Here is a 22,038-nt window from a genome sequence, read left to right as displayed (position 1 = left end):
TCTATGAAGATGGAAGTGGAAGTTTAGAGGAACATCAAGATTTATGCATCTGCAGGTTACGGAAAAACAAAAACCGCTAGCATTGCATGAATGAAACTGTGCCTGGACAGAGACAGATGAAGGGGTATGGGGGGGGGGGAGTTCCCCTACATTCCTATGAAACTAGAAGAAGTCATAATTGATTAACTGTTTTTCTAAAACTTTCCTAAGAAGACTAATTTTGTCAGTTACACTTTGTGCCAAGTCAGCCACTTTGGTGTCATTGAAAAATTAACCAACATTTCTGTGTGGCCAATTGCCTGCGTGACGAACATTTTCTCAAATGCGCAATCAGAGGACCCTTACTTTTTCTTCTGAACGGGATTTGTAGTTTAACTCAAAATGAACAAAAAGAGAGATAAAAGATGAAGTACTCAGGAAGTGGCAGGGTGGGTGAGGGTCCTGGACAAGTAGATAAGCCCAGCACCTAGACAAATCTGGACTTCATGGATACTTGGAAGACAAGTGAGTTCTAAACAGGTAGGCCTCCTGCCGTACATATGGGCAAGGTGAACACCCTCTTAGAAGAAAAGAAACTTGGCATTATCAGAGGAGCAAGAAAACCAGATGAATGTAAGAGCTGTACAGAGTACAGCCAGAGCTTTGCTCACACATGAGGCAATCAAGAGGTATTATCAAAGTTCAAGTGCAGACTCCAGTCTGGCAAAAGCATTCAAAGAGGCACATGGAGCAATATTGTGAGAGGTGTGGCCTAAAGACAGGGGCTTGGCTTTGGGAGGGTATGATACCTCAGTCCTGGGTAGCCATCTTATCTGCCACTTCTGTGTTAAGTGAGTTCCCCGGGAGTGCCCTGAGGCATTATTATTTTTTACCCACCCTTCACCATAAGGCTCCAAGGCACACTACAGTATTAAAGTCAGTTTGAAGCAAACTATAGTCAAGAGAATAGGGTGGATCCTAAAATATGTGTCTCTGGTGTCACATATTTAGCATATGACAGAAGCTACATAATGAAGGTGCCAGAAACCCCTCTGTGGGAAAGAAATTCTGTAACTTAAGGGCTACCACAGAGGAAGACCTTTCCTGGGCTACCACCTTCTCCCCATGTTTCTGAGAGTGGGAGAACTACCAAGGGCCCCCTCTTCAAATCTTAACAGGAAAGGAGGTGGTCTTTCAGATACTTAGGCAGTGGGCCACATACGGTCCAAGGGCCAGAGTTTCCCCACCCACCCCTGTCCTAAATTCTGGGCCTAAAACAGACCATTTCATCTTGCTCTATGGCTGGGCCAACCCAATCAGCCATAAAAGAAGCCACTGAATCAAAATATAATAGAATTGTAGAGTTGGAAGGGACCCCAAGGGTCATCTAGTCCAACCCCCTGCAATGTAGAAATCTCAACTAAAGCATCCCTGGCAAATGGCCATCCAACCTCTGCTTAAAAACTTCCAATGAAGGAGAGTCCGCTGCCTTCCAAGGGAGTCCGTCCCACTGTCAAACAGCACTGGCACCACGAGGGGACAATTTATTCTCTCCTCTTTGATATGCCTTACTGTGCCCTAACTATGCCTCTCTGCTCACCCACTGCCTGACTTTGTGACTTTTTACCCCCCCCTCCCCTTTAATAACCTGGTTATTGAAGCCTGTTCCTCAAGAGTCTTTTCATATCTGCCGCGCAACTAGCAAGCAAATTTCTTCCAAGTTGCTCAACAGTCCATTGCCTCCTTTTCTTCGCTGCTGAAGCATTTCATTGCCGTTCCATTGACTGGGAGGTGTTCTGTTACATTGGAATCAATAGCTTAGGGGCTCTCTGGCACACTGATTAGCTTGTCAGTCAGAGCCGGGGGCAGGGGGGGAGGTAGCATAAATCCCGAATACCAGGGCCACCAGTTTGAAAAGCGAGGAATGCAGGCAGCTCAGATGGGGGGCTTTAGCAGCCACCTGTCGCTCTCTAACATGTGCAAAGTGTATTAACTTCTTTGCTGCTACATGCCTGAAAGGTCACCTGAGAAAGAGAGAGAGAAAGGGAGACAGAGAGAAGTTTTAACTCTTTTGGAATCCTTTCGCTCATGCTTGTGGTTTGGAAAACCACACTTTGAAAGCACAATTCCCCTCCCCACCCAAAGAATCCTGGGAGCTGTAATGCACCCATTGCAGAGCTACAATTCCCAACACCCTTAGCAAACCGTAGTCCCCACGATTATTTGGGGTGGAGTGTGGACTGTGGTTTAAACATATGGTGTACATACAGTCCAAGTCATGAATGGAAATCATGTTTGTGCACATAAAATAGCAGAGCTAACTGTAATCCAAAATAGCTACAGGGGGCAGGGTTGGGGAATCATGTACTAAGCACTACACTGCACTGGCTCCCATGATATTACAGCTCACCATTCAAGTAAGGAAGCAGAGAGAAGAGGGTAGAAGCCAAAGTATTTTTATTGCTGTAAAAAAAAAAAAGGTGACGTTCTCTCCTGTTGTCTCAAGGATCTTTTTTGCTGTGTATGTGGTGTTACGATATTGCCAAAAGTCCAAACAGGCTGGAGGAAAATGACACATTTATTTTACAGATTATTATTTTTTTAAAAAAACAAAACAAAACACCATTCCACTTTTCAAAGCAGCTAACGTACAGTGCATTTTAGTTACTTCTTTGATTACGTTTATGAATTGCTTCCCACGAAATATCTCAAAGCAATTTCACAGCAGAAAACATCAACCATTAAAACCAATTCCATGTGTAAAAACAATTCAAACCAATTCCATATGTAAGAACAATTTCGTACATACAACTGAAAACAACCCAACACACACACACACACACACACACACACACACACACACACACGGATTGAAATATACAGACATAAATAGAAAAGCGAAGAAACAATGAAAACATCAAATTCAGGATTATTATTACTTTTTTTTAAAAAAATCTCCATTTGTAGTCCACAGGAGTATCACACTTTAAATACTACTCTAACAGTGCAATCCTATGCATGTATACTGAGAAGCAAGTCCCATCAAATTCAGTGGCACTTCCTGGATAAGAGTGTATAAAATAGCCACTTACCTGGGATCAATGAGACTGACTTCTGAATAGACACAGATGAGATTACTATGAAGAAGTCTAAGTAGAGGAAGAAGAAGGTTGTTACTCTCCAGTCCTAGACTGACATGCTAGTTCAGGGTTCCTAGCTTGCAGCACTCCAGATGTTGTTGAACCCATCTCATTTCTGTGATTGCAAATTGTTTTAATCTGTTTTTAATTATGTTTGTTCATTTTTGTAACCTGCTCTGGAATTTAGGATGAAGGGTGGATAAATAGTAATAGTAATAGTTAAGTCAAACAAGATTTGACTTAAAACACTCATTAAGGAAAAGTGTGGAGAAATTCATTTCAGCTCCATGACATACATACCGAAAGACAAATTTCTGACAATGACTTCATAAACACTGTGTATAAAAATGAATGTGTGGAAGGAGGCATCAGGATCATTACCTGACCTTATCCACCAGCTCACACATTTAAAGTCTCTTTAACACAAAGGGCGATGACAATTCATACTCTTCAGAATAAACCAACCACTCTTCATTTCTGCAGGGTGTAAAAAGCAGAGGTTCCTGAGCAAGCAAAGCCTTGAAAATGTGAAATTAGGAGAAAATGCCACTGGGTTTGTTTTCACACCCCACCCCTACCTAAATATTCATTTCTACACACCATGAAGCAGTGGCGTAGCGTGGGGGGTGCAGGGGGGCGGCCGCACCGGGCACAACATCTGGGAGGGGGCGCTCGCACTCGCAGCTCTCTGCCCCTACCTGGCTCACTCTCTCTCTCTCACTGCCTTGCCCCGGGTGCTGACAACCCTGCTACGCCACTGCCATGAAGGTCTGCACAAAGCTGGAGAACATCTAACACAAGTAACACATTCTCAATCCAATGGTAAGAGCTCTCTGGAAGGCAAGGATATAGAACCAAATCAGCTTCCAAGTAAAAGTGTTATATTGCCCTTCAAACCCAAGAAAGCCTTCTTGCAGGCACTTATTATCCGTCTTCCTATCTCAGAAGACCACAAAGGAAATCCTGTGCTTAGAATATTATAGCTTGAGCTTCAGCAAGGATTTCTTTCTTTTTTTGTAGTTAACCACATTTGGGGTTTCCTAGAAACCCTTTACAAACTTACCACAACCCACAAACTGCAGCGGTGCAGCGCAAATTGGGATTATTGCTAGTCCTTACTATGTTATATTAATTCCCTAATTTTTGCTTTTACTATTATGATTAATGCTTTACAAGTCTCCTTAGATTCTGCAAGCCACAAGCTGAGGGCAAGTCGTGCCAATCTGAGAGCTTGCTGTAAAAGTCTTGCTATTAACAATGGAAAATAGTGTAAGGTTCAACTAATGGGAAAAGAAAAGTGGAGGGTCCTACTGTTTTTTTAAGCCTGCCCCTCCCCCCCCAGAAAACAGGGATTTTGAAGCTTTGAATTGGCCCGATCCACCAGGCTCTTCTTATGAGTGAGGAACTGTGTCAAAAGATGGAATTTATATCGGTGTTTTATTTCTTAGTAATTTGTACCAATGTTTTATTGCGTATTTTTGTAACCTTTTTGTAACTGGGAAGAGAACACCATTTGCTGTGTTGCCTCAGGCAGCAAAATGTCTTCGGCTGCCCCTGCTGGCAACAAAATACTATGACTAGAGCCATCTCAAACCTGAAGCCTGCCCTGTGGACTTCATATTGCGTGGTGATTCCCGCCTCCCACCAGTTGGAATAAATAAAGACACAGGACACCATTATTTTAGGTTAATGGACAAAAATTGGCCACAACTTTATTGGTTACAGGTAAGAGCGGTATTGGCTTAGGCATTGGTCCTATCAGACTATCCGGCTTCAGCCTGTTAGCATGAAAACCAGAAAGGGTTAACACCAGCAGGGGGAGCCCTGTGATGCACATCACTAGGAACTCCCCCCGGGGTCACTGCTCGGGGGGGGGGTGCTTTAGGCCCTGGCCTCCATAGGTTTCGGATGAGGCAACGCCCCCCGGAATCCTTTACCGGACTACCCTTAAATATTTGGGGGAGGTGATGGCGCTCCTACCCCCCAACACATCTACATAATAATACCCCTACCAATGCCTAACCGCCACTCGAGCAAAGCTCGCCGCCAATACCCTCAAACCTGCAACCAATCCCTAATCTGCCCTGTGGACTTCATATTATATAATAGGTGCAGCTGCCATTTCCCCTGCCATAACATATACAACAACATGGAAACTCCAATGACAGGGAGGGCCCCACTCCAGTGACCAACACCTGTGGGAAACCCCCCCCCCCGTGTTATAAAGAAGTGTTATGTGAACCCAGGACCTTTGTGATTGTGCAAACCTTACTCAACCCAGCCCTCATCACAATGAATACTGCTAGAGACAGCAAAGATGTGAGATTTCCCTGTCATGGGCAGTGTTGTTAATTCAGCAACCTCAGAAGCAATGCCAGGGTAAATCATCCCTACAAATGTGGTTACTCAGCAGAGAGATACGTTGACATTTCTTTTTCTCTTCCGCTTCTCCCAATTTTTCACCCGTAAGGATGTTGATTTCTCAACTTCTGCTGAGGGAAAGAAAAGTCATTTTGAACCGTGCAACAACATAAAACTTATAACCACTCAACAAAACTCTCCTCTATTCCTGACATGGAATATGATTCTTCTTCTTGGAAAATACTGTATTAACTTTCCGTTGACACCTTCACTCACACACTCACACACATGCTAAACATTCTCATATATCTTTCCGCCACAAGCCCATTTAAACTGATAGACACAATTAATTATTGTTTTTCCTCACACGGTTTTGAAAATTACCTTAGGCATCTAAAAACAGGCCTGAAACTTGTAGCCACTTGATGCTTCTGCCAGGGGAAAGGGATTTTTATATATTTTAGGGCTGTTAACTGATCATCATCTTTTTAAAAAATAGTTGATTAATCACTTGCTTATTAATCAGTTCATTTCATTTAAATATATCTGCATGTCACCAAAACCAATCTATCACCAAAGCTTTCCTTTCCTTTCCTTTCCTTGTATTGAAATATTGAAACAAGTGTGAGATACCTTTATGTAAAAGGTAATAAACAGAACAGCTACAATGTCAGAAGCAAATGCCGCCTTGAATATGTTCTTTTCCATCCCTTGTTTGTATAGGAACACGCCAGAATCAAAGTAGCATTGAAAAATAAACAAGAATGCATTTAACTTATTCACAGCCCTGTTGATTCGTTTGACTTCAATGATGAAACTTGCCTTCTAAATCAACTATTTTTTTTAAAGTATTACATAGAGTAGACCCATTGAAATTAATGAACCTTACTCCTGTCCTGTCCATTCATTTCAATGGGTCTTCCCTGAGTTTGACTAACGTTGTATGCAACCCATAGTTGGTATTCAACCCATTTTAATGATGACGTCCCTCAATAATCTCACTGCTCTGAAGCCTGTTGGAACCTACAAACTTCACATTGTGTCTTTCATATTGTGTTTCTCTTTATTTTCATACTTCAGATTTGTTTTAAGATGGAAATATAACCCAGCTATTACGTATTTATCAGGGACTGTGCAAGACTGCCCATATGTCCTACTGTACAGAGGACAATCTTCTATTCACTGGAGTCTTCTGTTTGAAGTCCAGTACAAATTTGAAAGCAAAGTGTTGGAGACATTATGCTTGAAAATACTGGTTGATGGGAATCGCAAGAGGAAAGAGCACTGTTGCACTCAGATCCTGTTTGTGTTCATCTTCATCTTTGCCTTTTGGAAACGTCTTTCAGGAATGCTGTTAGTGTCAGGTGCTAGATTTTTCATTCTTCGGGGTCCACAAGTTTAAACCACATGGGTATGTTTGTGTTTATTCACTCCTGAAGCTTCTACGCTAGCTACGACATTTACTTTGCAATTCCACGCATGTCTACTCATAAGCAAGCCACATTTTTGTGTGTAAAGTTTTCGAATTTTCACTTTCTTATGTATATAAAGCAGAGAGAACAGTTTTAACAGCAGATGAAAATTAAAAGATGAACAGCAAAACTATAAAATAGGCATGTAAAATGATGATAGTTGCACATGGGTTAAAATTACAAAGTCCATGTAAAGAATATCTGCATAATAGAAGTGAGCCTCCTAAAGCTTAATGGAACTTGCTCCCACGTTAAATGCGTGTCTTTCGGAGCCTTAAAGTCCTAATGGTTTGGGATCAGTTATTTGAATGATTTGCTGTATCCATGCAAACTTTTCTGAGTCCTGAGATAAGACACAATCAGAACGGTGGGTACCATGGGCATGACCTTTTCAATGATGGCCCACATATTTGGAATTCCCTCCTCCAAGTAGTGAGTCTGGATTCCTCACTGATGGTATTAAAGGAGACATTTAAAAAAGGTTTTGTTCCACGTGGCATTTAATTGATAGCTTTATGTTGCCTTCAGTGCTTTTTTCTGGAAAAAATGTGGGGGAACTCCCCAGAAAGTTAGGTAGGTAGGTAGGTAGGTAGGTAGGTAGGTAGGTAGGTAGGTAGGTAGTTGCAGGCCCAGTTGCAGTGCCCCACCCCCCGGGCAGTAGCTAAATGTAAGATATTATTAATAAACTCAAGCAGACAAAGATCTGAATTAGAAATGGCCACAACTTTATTGATTACAGATGTAGATGAATTTTTGGCTCAGGCATTGTGTATATGTCCTTTCCAGCCCCTTCCTTCCCCCAAGAAAAAACATATTATCTAATTTTAAAAGGGTAAGGGAATTGCCTTCATGGGAGTAGCACACTGGTTAGAGTGTTGGACTCGGACCTGGGAGACCCAGGTTCAAATCCCCAAGCAGACATGAGAGTGGCTGGGGAAACCCAGCCAGATGGATGGGGTATTAATAATAACAAAATTATTATTATTATTATTATTATTATTATTATTATTATTATTATTATTATTAAGCTCACTGGGTGACCCTGGGCCAGCCACTGTCTCTCAGGCAGACCTGTTATACAAGGTTGTTGTGAGAATAAAACAGGAAGAGATAGAGCCATGTATGTTACCTTGAACTCCTTGGATAATACATAAAAATGTAATAATAATTGCTGCTGTTTCCCCCCAGCACAAGCTTAACCATGTCTACTCAGAACCATGTCCTATTGAATTCAATGGGGCTTATCCTGGTAAGTGGCCTTAGGATTGCAGCCTTCATTCTTAATTTTTTGGCTTTTTTAAATGCTTTCTTTGATATTTGCATTTTATTGACTTTTCCTTGGCCACCTTGGGAGGATTTCGCCTAAAAGGCAAGATATAAATGCAGTAAACAAGTAAATCAATGCAGTGCGCAGCCTGCAATTTCACTCACAGAGGAGGCTAATTCTGAACTGCTGATAATTTAATAGGTAAAACATAGTAATTATATTTTTCCAAGCATATCTTTAACCAAAAAGAGCAGACCTCTTTCATTGTTGTTGAAAAAACAGAGCCAAACAGATTATTAGCTCCTGTCTGCAGAAAGCTAACATGTCAAGGAAAAGAGTTTTAGAGTAGCTAATCCCTGATGTCCTGTTTTTCTATGTTCAAGGATCTGGAGGTGTCTTGTAAAAAGAAAAAAAAAAGGGGGGGAAATGTATAGAAATTATTCCAGCTTGCGATCTCCTAACTCTATACTGACATAGTAACCATATAACGCCTTGTGGAATTGGCTCACTTATTGCATTGCACACTCTCGTCCTCACACAGCAAACTCCTAATTTGCATATCATCCATCAAATGTGTCTATTTCCTTGTTGAATGTTGCAGGGCCCACTCTGTCTGTATTTATGTGCTCTCAAAATCCTCATTTCCGAAAAACTGGCATCATTTTGGCCAGGTTCAGAATTTCAGTTCCAAGTCCGACCCCTTCTTGCCAGAGTCATGCTGAGAGTTTGGGTTGTGTCCTAACTGGCAGCATAAGCCATTGTTACGAACACAAAACAGTCTGAAAGACCTCTCATGGCCTCTTTTAGCATGCAATGTCATCTGTTGCCACAGGTTGTGCAAGGCTGAGGGCTACACATGCCAGCCCGAATTATGCAACTTCATATGTGATGGGAAATTCAACAGAGGATTGGGCGGGTGTGTGTGTGTGAATCAAATCCTTTTGCTGAATTGGTGCTGAAGGTCCTCAGAAGATAGTTGCTCAGGAGTATCCAAAATGCTCATCGCCAGCCTGGTGGGCTGGTCTGTTTTGACAATAAACCGTAAAATAAGCGCAAGAAAGGTTTGCAATGCCACAGTTTTGCAATGCCCTTTTGCAGGTGGGTTTGTTGAACAATGATAGAGGTATATAAAATTGTGCATAGCATGGGGAAAAGCCACATTCATTTAGAGCACTAGGATACAGAGCCGGCCCACACATGAAGCAGTAAGAAAAACCTGCCTCAGGCAGCAAAAATGCAGGAGGTGATGTTCTGCCTGCCCCACTGCTTCCACCACGGCTGGCAAGAGGGGGAGAAATTCCAGCATGCAGCAAGTGCTGTTGCTGCTCATCTTCCTTGTCCATTAGTGGAGAAGTGGCAACACTTTACAGGACATTTGCAAAGTTTGGAACAAGACGGTGTGTGGCTGCGTGCCCCATTGCTGCTCATCTTCCCGCACCCCTGAAAGGGTGGGAAAGATGAGTAGCAAAGCTTTGCAAAAGTTTTGTGAGAGCTGGGGCATTCTGGTAGCAGAAGTTGGGGGGCAGCAACGGAAGGGTGGGCAGGCAGTGACAATTCCCATTTCACCTCAGGTGCTGAAACAGGCTGGCCTGCCCCTGCTATGATACTATTCTAAATGGTCACGATTTGCCCCAAAGATTTATGGGAGGTATGTTTGTTTGTTTGTTTGTTTGTTTGTTTGTTTGTTTGTTTGTTTAAATTTTTACTTTTTACCAACACAAAACACAAACAGAGAAACCCCCCAGGTGCCTGATACATTGGGTATACATAATCAATAATAACATATTCACATCAACCATATGTACAATTTTATATATGTTAACGCTCCTCTATCCACAAGGATAGAGTTTTAACATTTTAATTGCCCCCAATTTTTCATACTTACCCAAATAATTCAATATCTTCTCAAACCATTCCTCCTAGGGAGGTATGTTTGTTAAGAACGCTGGGAGTTGTTAAGAGGCTCTAAGTCCCACCACACTGCTAAAATTCCCAGAGTGGAATTGGGAATTGTAGCTCTGTGAGGAGAATAGGGGTCTCCTAACAACTCTCAGCATCCTTAACAAACAAAGGATCCCAGAATCCTTTTGGAGGAAGCCATGCATGTTGAAAGTGCATACCCTCCAATATTTCTCCAATGAGGACTATCCCTGGGAAATTTGGACACTTAGAGGGTCTGAAAGTGATCTGAAAGTGTTGTATATGTATGGTGTGAATGTGGCCCTGGATAGACCATTCAACATTGTTGTGCATTTTCTTTCCCAATAGCAAGGACCACACCAACCTCAATATTTTGTATTGGGGTGTGTGCATGCACACATACACACATGGTTCAGAGGGAGATGCGTTGCAGTTCTAGAACCAACACACACACTCCGTCCATCCTCTAATCTCTTTTCACTTTTCTTCACTCCCTCACAGTTTCTTGTGAAGCAGCGGTCATACAAGCCGAGACCTGGGCCTGCATTTCAAACAAGAGAGGCTTTCTTTCTTCTCTCATGAGAGAGGCTGTCTCAAGAGCGACGTGTGAAAGTGGCGCTAAGTTATCGCCCGGGCTCCAGCCTTTCTTGCAACTGTCTATGTGTTGTGTGCTTGCGTGTGCGAAACAAGCTCTCGAGATATTCGTAAGAAGCCTTTAACCCAGATTACGCCCCCTCGCTTTCTATGGGGCTCTTTTGGGATAGGGTGTGAAAGGTCACCCTCTCAGACTGGATAGCGATACTCAGCCAATTACAGGGCCCGGCCCTTTCAACAAAAGAGATCTCTGAACGGAGGGTGACAAAGGATTCATTTGAAAGTGGGGGGGGGGTGTTAAAACACGCACACACAGAGATACACACACAATTAAGTAAAAGAGTGAATTATTTGGGCTTCTTTTGAAGTCTTAAACTGCTCCAGCCGATTAGAGGAGGCAAACCGCCTTCCTGTTCCCAGTCGAAAGTATTAAAACCCACAGAACTTCTACGTTTTAAAATGCGAGTGTATGCTTTCTGCAAAGGGTGCAGTTGTTAAAGAGATTAAGCTGGAGAACGCAACTATTCTGATCCAGCTAAAGTCACTTGTGGCTCATTGAAAGCAAAGCGACTTCAGTTACTCTTGTAATTTCATCAGCTAACTTCAGCAGACAGCAGAGGGGTTTAGCAATCAATCCTTCTAAAGAGGGAACTCTGAGAATTGCATACATTTCTCTGATGAAAATAGGGAAACCCTGTTTAATAATATTTGTTGTTGTTGTTGTTGTTGTTGTTGTTGTTGTTGTTGTTGTTGTTGTTGTTATATGCCACCCATCTGACTGGGTTACCTGAGCCTCTTCCAACATATATAAAAACATAATAAAACATTTAACATTAAAAACTTCCCTATACAGGGCTGCATTAAAAACATTAAAAACTTCCCTATACATGGCTCAGGGGTCGGATAAGTCCATACCCTCCAGCATTTCTCCGATTAAAATAGGGACGTCCTAAGAAAAAGTTTGGGGACTTGGGGTCAAATCAAAAACCAAGACCGCTTCTGTAAATCGGGGACTGTCCCAGCTCTCAGCACCTTTAATAAAATACAGCTCCCAGGATTCTTTAGGGAAAGTCACGATGGTTCATGGTGCCATAATACTGATTCTAATGCATGGTGTGGATACTTTCACATTGATGATTACCAGACAGTTTTCCTCCTCTACCCCTTCCCACCTCCCTGCCTGCTCCCCAGTAACAGTGGATCAGGTCCCCTTGACGCACTGACACTTCTCAGCTACCCATGGGCAATTCAGAAAGGTAGGTATGTTAATCCCAGCTATCCCCAGTATGTATCTATTTATTTTCATTGGCTTCCTTGCTCTGCGTTGGCTCCTGTCCAGCCCTTGCGGCAACAACACCACAGGAGACAATAGCAGATGAAGAGAGGAGCATAGACTGTGAGAAGCTGATCAAATTAACATTAAAAAAAAAATCTGGTTTCTGCTGGCATGTAGTTGGCACAGCCGTGCGCAAAGCAAATGCGGAGACAAAGCAGCAGGAGGCAGGAAAGGGAGCAAAAGGTGAACAACTTGAAATATGAGATAGGCAGAGAGAACTCAACAGGTTTGCTGCATTTCATTCGCGTTCTTTACAGATCCGTGGCAACTATATCCTGCCCTTCCTTCACGGTGTCATACGCAATTCTCTGCCTCCCGCCGCCACCCGCTTATTTTATCCTCACAAGAACCCTGTGAGGTAGGCGAGGCTGAGAGAGGATGGATGGCCCATGGCTTCCCATCAGTGAGCTTCCCATCAGCACTAGGCATTTAAAACAGTATTATGCAACTTTAAACAGACATGGCTTCCTCCCAAAGCATGCTGGGAAGTGTCCTTTGTTATGGGTGCTGAGGGTTGTTAGGCCCATTCCCCTCACAGAACTACAATTCCCAGAGTTCCCTGGGAAGAGGGGCTGGCTATTAACCCATGTTGACTTTTAAACTTCCTTTTAAACTTCAAACCTTTAAACTTCTCTCCTTCCTTGGAGGTTTTTAAGCAGAGGCTAGATGGCCATCGGCCATGGATGCTGTAGATGAGATTCCTGCATTGCAGAGGGGTTGGAATAGATGACCCTCAGGGTCCCTTCCAACTCTACAATCCTATGATTCTCAGTAAACATGTATAGTAGGGATGGGGAATCCTTCAGCCCAGGGTATGTGCTCCCTCCGAAGCAGCCTTCTGAGGGGGGGCACATGGCAGTCATGGGCGGGGGAAGAAGAAAAAGTGGGTGGAGCAATGGATACAACCATTACCTTTGTACAGTAGGGTACACTGCAGCTGTGAAAAAGTAAGAGGTACCTATGCAAACACCAACTGTCTTGCCATCCTCTAGTCTAGCCAGTCAAGCAAGAAACATTATCAGAGTTCAAGGACACATTCCAGACAGGCAAAAACCACTCCAGAAAGGCAAAGGGCAGAGCCAGTGAGACTACGGTTGCCAGGTCAGGAGCATTTCAGAATATGAGATTTCAGAGTCCAAACCTGAAACTTAGGGGTGGTCACGGGTGATTCTCCCTGTGCGTTCCTCCCCACCGAGCCCTGCAGATGGGCATTCATTGGGAGAGGGGAGGAGGGCAGATCCCCATAAAAGTCTGTGCAATAATTTTCAGTTGTGTTCTGCCAGGTTGGTGCTGCATGAAAAACAACAACATGTATATAGGGAATTCCAGTGTAAGCGATGGAAGTCAGTCAATGAAATTTTATTATTGAGATACTTGTAGAATAAATTTGGAAGAAATTCTTCCAATTTTTCTTCTTCTCCTCCTTATTCTTTCTTTTTCTTTTTTCTTTTTTCTTTTCTTCCTTTTTCTTTTTTGTTCTTTATATATATGAGGGTACTTATATGAAATATATATGTATGTATGTATTTGTATTTTGTAATATATGTTAAATAAAAATTAATAAAAATTAAAAACAACAGCAGCAGCAACTGAAACACATTCTCACTCACCTGGAGCTTCAAGCCCCCACTCCCCCTCCCCGGCTTGGAGTGGGCCAGGGAAATCTGAAAACTTCAGTCAGCCCTGGAGGTCTGCCAACCCTAGTGAGGGTTTCCTAGTGAGGAAAGTCCCAAGGGCCAGACAGAGAGGGTCTGGAGGGCCTGAGATTCCGCACCCCTCCTCTGTAGGTTTGTGCTTTATAATACAGTAACAATCCAAAGAATAGTAACTGTTGCAAAGATACTTTTTTTAAAAAAATGCTTGCAGTTTTTCCAAGCTGTATATTCAGGGTGAATTGAGTCTGTTTTTGCGCTCACCTCTGGATTTGGACCCGAGCCCTGGTCCTTCTAAACCTCAAACAGAACAAACCCACAAACCAAACTAGTCTGCCTGTCATTTGGGGGCAGAGACAGGGCAGAATCTGTGAAGATCATGTGGAACTTAGTAAAAACTCGCTGACCCAAAACACCACCAGGCAAAGCCTGATTTCCTCCTGTCTCTTCTGCCCTTGATGCTAATTGTGTGGCAGACTTCCTTTAGCTTCACTGGTCGAACCAGTTAGAAAGAGAGCCCTCTCCCCACCCCACTTCCTTGCAGGCTCGAATCCTGGCACCCCTTTTTCCTTACAAATAAAAGTAAAGCAGGGGGAGGATATCCAGAGCAGTGAAAAGGCTGCAAGACAGCCACACAACTGAAGGTGTTTGGGGGGGTGGCTTATTATTCCTTTAGAGTTGGAGGCCAGGTGAAATCTCATTGCCAAGGTCACCCACTGAGTCACCAGGTGGTGTATTTAATTTAAAAGGAGTGTTAACCTTGTTTACTCAAAACAACACCAATATGCAGAGAAGCAGTAAATCCATTGTCGTTAAACAGCAGGGAGGCTGCATGTGCTGGCAGCCTGCCCATAGGCGGGCAGCAGCCTGAACTCAGCTGGCACCAGGCAGAGGCGGCCTGGCGGGTGCTGCACTCGGGCCCAGCCACCCTGGCAAAGGGCCTCCGCCGAGAATGCTTGTGGTCTGACCTTCGTCCCCTCCGGTTGACTCTTTACATTCTTGTCAAATATATTTAAACGGAGAGGTGTCCACTTGAAGGGAAACATTTGTTAATCACTTAAAATGCGAGGGCTTGGCCGCCTGCCAAGTTTACATTTTATAAATATGTAGTGTCTTTCTCGAGTGAGGCGAGGATCCACAGACCCTCCCGTGCCTTTGCCAAAAAATGGATATATCTGTAAACAAACGGAAGAGACGGAAAGGGCTTTGGGCAGCTTTTCTTTCGTAAGCTGCTAGACCAGCATCGAGTTGTTCTCTCCCTTTAATTTAAAATGATATGGATTATGGTGCAGATATATTTTGGGGGGGAAATTGCATGTTTTTTAACCTACTGATCTCTTATAGTTATTTGGTATCAAAGTTGACACATAAAAAAATGATGAGTGCCTCTGAGCATGTGCAGACTTTCATAAAGAAAGGAAATAAAGTTTTGTTTTTGTGGGGGTTTTAATTTTTTTTAAAAAAAAAACAGCTTAAAACATTTTGAGGAGGGATATCCCCCCCCTCAAAGGAAACTTTTAAAAAGTTGCATCCAGTAACATAGTCAGCCCTAATTGTTGTTTGTTTGTTTGTTTATTGCTTTTATATTCCTCCAAGGAGAACTCAGGGTTGTGCACATAGTTCTCTTTCTCACCATTTCATCCTGACAACAACCCTGTGAGGTAGATTAGGTTGAGAATGAGGGACTTGTGTCTGAGTGGGGATTTGAAGTCTGGTCTGCTGGGTCCTAGTCCAGCACTCTAACCACTACACCAACATCACATGACTAATTCCATGTGTGTGTGTGTGCGCGCGCGCGCTAAGCATAGAGGATTCTGCCAATTTTAATTTCTTTCCATTTGTCATTTTCCTAATCTTAAATCAAGTTTACCACATTCCTGTATCAATTTGTTTGTGTGGTTTTTTTTAAAAAAAAGCCTAAACAAATTAAGTAATCATTTTGATGTATTTCTCCTAATACACACAAATTTAGCATGCTTATTTTCACAAATGTACACATTTCTGCAAGCAAATTTCCCCAGTATAGTGCATGTCCAGATATGATCTTCAGTATGCATTTCAATGCACACTCTCCCCCTCTATATACATTTCTGTACACATACTTTGGCTGGAGAACCACATCACAAAATTCAAAGAAATATGACATTTGAAGGATAGTTGTGTTGCAGGAAGTGTGAAGTGGGCAGGGTGGGTGCATTGAAATGCAAACTAAACCTATCCTCACTCCAGTGGCGTAGCGTGGGGGGTGCAGGGGGGGCCGGCCGCACCGGGCGCAACATCTGGGGGTTAGGGTTAGGGGGCGCAAATCCACGGGTTAGGGGGCACAAATTACTTGCCTTGCCCCGGGTGCTGACAACCCACGCTACGCCACTGCCTCACTCCCAATCCCTAATGCCTGCACTAACAGCAATAAAGAAATTAGTTAGATATATATTATTTTTGCCTGGATTCATTCCCTCCAGTTCTTCCAGGACACCAAGCAAGTAAAATTCTAGACAGGTCTGCAGGATTTAGGCTGATGCTAATGCGATCTAACAAAGCAAAACTTATAGTCCACATTCATGCCATGCATTTGAAGCACCCTTAGGCCACTATAAACAGCCACGGCTTCCCCACAAAGAAGTCTGGAAACTGTAGTTTTTCAGGGTGCTGAGAGTTATTAGAAAACTGGTCTCCAGAGCTACAACTCCAAGCTTGGTTTAACAATAATCCACTTTGCAGGGAACTCTGAAAATTGTAGCTCTGTGTGTACAGAGGCAGGACCTCCTAATAACTCTCAGTGCCCTTAGGAAACTACATTTTCCAGGATCCTTTGGGGGAAGCCATGACTGAACAGTGATATGATACTGCTTTAAATGTATGGTAGCAATGTGACCTTATAAGAGATTCTTAACTAGCTGAAAAATGAGCTTCTGATCTTACCATCGTTCTTGACTTGCATTGTCCCTTTTGGAAGGAGGACAAGGAGAACAGATACTTTCCAAGTGGTCTTTTCTGCATTTCTCATACATTTTCTTTCAGGTTGTGGTTGTGGTTGTTGTTTGCTGTCATACAATCTCCTACCTATGCAGTCTCCCCCTGGTTATTCATTACACACACACACACACACACACACACACACACTTACACTTTCCTTGAAGTGATGAACAGATTAAAGTTAAATTCCTGTTGACCAAGGCTGTTTCATTGACATTTCAGTTGTTTACAGGGCTCTGTCTCTGCTAATGACAGTTTGATAAGTGGAGTGAGGTTACTGCCAGACAGCCGATGGGGCAGAAGAAGTCAGATGGTTTACAGAACATCTCCCTTTAAACACACACACACACACACACACACACACACACACACACCACCACCACTCAGTTCAACTTTAAAGCTGTATAGGGTTGGACAGTAAGATCGTCATCAACCGAAATAGAAAACAGTGGCGAGAAAATAATTCTTTAAATTTTTTAATTTTTTTTTTAAAAAACTCCTTCTAGAGAATAGCATGATGAAAAGAAAGGTCAGGCATTCTGCTTCTCAGTGGGATGGTGTGGGATTCCAAGGCTGCTTAAAATGAAATAAAAATGAAATAAACAGAAGCAGTAAGTCTGTCCAAGGGACTGACCGTGCAATTGTCCACAACAGGGCTGTATATAAAGGCCAGTTGATGTTTGGAACAGGGATAAGGTGAGGAGGTCAGGCAAGGGTTCCTTTGGGGTGTTAGTTCCTTGCCCCTCCTTTGGTTATAAAAGAAAATAAAAGATGGATGACTTGATGTCTGAGTCTGGAAATTTGGGCCAGCTATGCCTATAATCCGTATCATTTTTTTCGAAGAAGAAGAAGAAGAAGAAGAAGAAGAAGAAGAAGAAGAAGAAGAAGAAGATTGCAATAAGTTATTCTGCAAGGATTATACCCTACTTATGTAAAATCACTTTGTTCTTATTTTCTTAAGTGGCGGAAAATGGAGAGTAGCCTCTCCAGTATGAGATTACTTTAGAGTAGGGGTGGGGAACCTCTGGGCCATGGGTCCGTCTTGGCCCACCCAGGGATGCAATTTGCCCTGCGAGGCCATATCCCCCAAACCAGGATCCACCTCGTCAATTAGCTGATGTCACTGAACGAAGAACATCAAGGATGGTAGTTCTGCATGTGCCAAAGCTAAGCATTTATGAACACTGAAAACACTACAGTTTTAAGCGAAGGGTGTGTGATCTCTGTTATGGAACTTCAAGGAAAACACAATTTAAGTCACTCTAAAATAAGGTTTTAGAGCACTCTAAAGCATTTGCCCGTGTATGTGCACAGCAAATAGTAGCTGAAAGGCAATCCACACTTATCACTGCAATACATCCATAATTACTATTATTTCTAGTATTGTTGTATAATCTCAAAAGGTTGTAAAACATGAAGAAGGGGCATGTCTGTGACTATCATGGAGAGACCCTGAACTTCTGAATTTGCCTGAAGCCCTGATGTTCCGTGGATTTCAGGCACCCTTGCAGATTCCAGGAGTTATGAATGGAAGCAAATATTCTCTGGCAGCTGGTATGCATCTCTGCTGCAAATACAACTGAGTAATCATATGTAAAATACAAATGGCTCTTCTGTCTTCTTGGCATTCTTTCGAGGCAAATGGTATTCATATTTATGTTGTTTCCCTCCATTTGTTTGGCATTTTACAATGTTTTAAAAGCCTGCTGATCTGTCTGATACTGCGTTTTAAATGGGTTAATGCTAGTGAAACCAGAATACATTATCTCCATCATCTTTACTGCCTTCTGGTGTTTTGGTATGCCGGAGACAATTTTCTTTCTTGAATGAACCTCTGCGCCTGACACAGAGTTGAGTCCATCTAGCGAATCCATTCGGGTTTCCCTGTCCAGCAATTTGGCAGGTGGTGGCTTGTGACGGAGAGGGAGCAAAACGTCCCATCCAGAGGCAATGGTGGGTGAATAAAAATGTAATGTAAAAGATATGAGGGGAAAGTGATAGGAAGCTGCCTTATACAATGTCAGTCCCTGGAATCATACAGTCTGGTATTGTCTACAGTGGCTGCAAAAGGCGCCCCTGGCATGGCTTCCTGGGCCAGATCCCCATACCCTTCAACATTTCCCTGATGAAAATAGGGACGTCCCACTCCATAATGATAATTTTACTGTTTATCCCTCACACATCTCACTGGGTTGCCGCAGCCATTCTGGGCAGCTTCCAACATATATAAAAAACATAATAAAACATTAAACATTAAAAAAACCCTTCTGTATACAGTGGAACTTCGTGTTATGTACAGTTCCCCTTGCGAATGCTGCAGGCTACGAGCTCTGCTAACCTGGAAGTAGATGGTCCCTGTTGCAACCTTTGCCCTGGGATGCGAGCGGAAGTCATGCACCCGCAGCGCGGCAGCAGTGGGAGGGGCAATTAGTGAAAGCACGCCTCATATTACGAGTGGTTTCGGGTTAAGAACGGACCTCTGGAACAAATCAAGTTCGTAACCGGGTCACAAAAGCTTCTGGTTACAGACTCCGCTAACCCAGAAATAGTACCTCGGGTTAAGAACTTTGCTTCAGGATGAGAACAGAAATTGCACAGCAGCGGCACGGCGGCAGTGGGAGGCCCCATTAGCTAAAGTTAAGAACAGTTTCAGGTTAAGAACGGACCTCCAGAATGAATTAAGTTCTTAAGCCGAGGTTCCACTGTACAGGATTGCCTTCAGGCGGCTCAGGGAGTTGGATAACTCCATACCCTCCAGGATTTCTCCAATGAAAATAGGGGCATCCTAAGGGAAAGTGGGACATTCCGGGATCAGATTAGAAACTGGGATGGCTTCTCTAAATCAGGGACATCCATAGAAAATAAGGACGCTTAGAGGGTCTGGATCCCAGTGCACCAGAGCCAACAGAACCAGGACCAGTCCCCACACCGGCATCTTCCCCTGGACCCAAAGAACCCAAGGAGTTTCCGTAAGGCTGCATTCACACAGCAGATTATTTCCTCCCAATATTTCGTGTTAATTTCTGCATTACATTTGAACTTTCCCATGAAATAAAAGTCACTTCCAGAAAACTAATGGAACGCAGCATGCCATTTCCATGTTGTTTGATCTTGGGCAGGGGGGAATCCCAGGAAATTGTGGGAGTAATATGGCAAAATTTGGGGCAGTATACTGGCATACAGTTCTTTCGTGCCATTTTCATGGGGGGAATCAAGGGAGGACAGAAGCACACATGTTTGGGTTGTTGTTTTTTCTTATTTTTTGTACACAGTATGGTTTGATTTTATTAAATATACGAATGAAACAACACACGGACAAGAAATACGGTACAACATATATTGCAATATGGAACAGATAAGCAGGCAGTACTCATTAGCTCACTCCTATTGTTCTGTTTTCCAAGTTGATTTATGGAATTGTTGCAAAAATTCATTGAACTAGTTTACTGTGATCATCTCATTATTATGTACTGTAAAATAATAAGTTTAGTATTTTACCCCCTAGTGGCCCATTCTTTGTCAGTCTTATCATGTTTTATGATTTATGTGTGTACAATATTGTAACAGAAAAATGATATCCTCAAAATTACCAATGCATGGACTACAGTGGTCAGGTGGTATGGGCTCCTCTGGAAGTCCAGAATGGGCCTTGCCGTGTGACAGCATATCTCATAAATGAACTGTAATGGGAATTGGGGTTGCTTGTGCGTAAACTGCAAACTGCTCCAAGCTGGTCGTATAGCTAAACCTTTCCCTGGTTTGACAGCCCTTACAACGCGACTGTCTTAGTCACTGGCAGAATCCGTGAGTGGGCGTCTCCTAAACTTCCTCCAACATAGAAATTCTTTGACGCCAAGTCTCCTCCTAGATTCTCTGCGCGGAAGCCTTCTGCGCAGCGTGGGCGTGCCAAGCGGAGGTCCTGTGCTCTCTCCGCTGATTTCACTGGAAGAGTCTCGGAGCCTTCCCTCCGCAGTACTCTCAGCCTCCCTTTTCTCCCTGGTGTCCCCTGGATTTCCTTCCCCAGCGGAAGCTCTCTCTCTCTCTCCTTGCTAGTTCCCTCCCCTGCATCATTGGAGCGTCTTACCTCTTGCCTCTGATGGCAGTTCCCTGACATGAACTATGCACTGGGTGAGCAATCATTTTATTTTGTCCTTCCAGAATTTAATGTCAGTCATGAACATCTTGGCTCAGGCCATGAGACTCCATAAGGGAAACCTGGAGAGGCTTCCAAACAGAGTACAGTGGTACCTCAGGTTACATACGCTTCAGGATACATACGCTTCAGATTACAGACTCCGCTAACCCAGAAATATTACCTCGGGTTAAGAACTTTGCTTCAGGATGAGAACAGAAATTGTGCTCCAGCGGCGCGGTGGCAGCAGGAGACCCCATTAGCTAAAGTGGTGCTTCAGGTTAAGAACAGTTTTAGGTTAAGAACGGACATCCGGAACGAATTAAGTACTTAACCTGAGGTACCACTGTATGTTTGGACTTTTAAGGTCGTTTCCCATGAATGCAAATAACTTATGGACACACATATTTCTATTTGCTTACGCCTCTTCCTTCACAATATGGCATGGTGGACTTTGTCTTTCTAACAGGTCTTTTGCAATCTCACATTTTAATTACCAAACTATTCATTCAGCCATTTTACAAAGTGAAACAGTTGAAAAGACGTTGGCTTCCTTCCTGACAAGGGATGCTCTCACTAAATGATACATTAGAGGGTTTATGAACTGGGTCTCCATGAGGCAGCGAGCAGGGGGTGGGGTGGGAGGGGGAGAGAATCCTCTGGCAACATCTTTCAGAGTGACGATTATATGCAATTATCTACCTCAGCATAAAAGGCAATTGTGATGTCACTGTAGCTTTGATACTATAAAGGCCCTTTCTCCTGAGACCCTTTGATCTCCATTCATCTGCACTCCAGGTATTGCAGATTTAATTGCCTCATATGTAAATATAAATCAATGGTGAGGGATTCCTCCCCCTGCCATTTTGCTTTTATATATATATATATATATAAGATGAAGATGACGAGTGAGACCTCGTCGAAACGTCGCCTAGACACCCCAACTCTTACACGGGAAGACACCCGAAGACACCAAAACCTACATATATATATATATATATATATATATATATATATATATATATATATATATATATATATAATTTCTTCTGCATTTCTAAAATAGTTTAATAAGGTATGTCTAAATGATTGTTCCTATGGGAGGCTGTGGCTAGAGTGCCAAGAGAAATGAATTAAGTAGTGAAGTCAATACAACTTAGCCAGAGAGAATGTGAGCCTGCTGTATCTGTGTCTGTCTCTGTACGAGTC

At 43.0% G+C, this 22,038-nt stretch overlaps 1 long non-coding RNA gene across 1 annotated transcript; it reads right to left on the bottom strand.

Moving 5' to 3' along the window:
• Positions 1-2,931: 2,931 nt before the first annotated feature.
• On the bottom strand, positions 2,932-5,700 carry LOC308573331. The gene is made up of 2 exons (XR_014002038.1): positions 5,541-5,700; positions 2,932-3,358 (listed from the first exon to the last, which is right to left on the bottom strand). It is a non-coding gene; the product is annotated as an uncharacterized lncRNA (long non-coding RNA).
• Between the last annotated feature and the right edge of the window lie 16,338 nt (positions 5,701-22,038).

The sequence above is a fragment of the Podarcis bocagei genome (genome assembly GCF_964188305.1).
Source record: "Podarcis bocagei genome assembly, chromosome: 14".
Lineage (NCBI taxonomy): Eukaryota > Metazoa > Chordata > Lepidosauria > Squamata > Lacertidae > Podarcis > Podarcis bocagei.
Note: the sequence above shows the minus strand (reverse complement) of the source record. Positions and strands in the feature narration are given on the sequence as shown.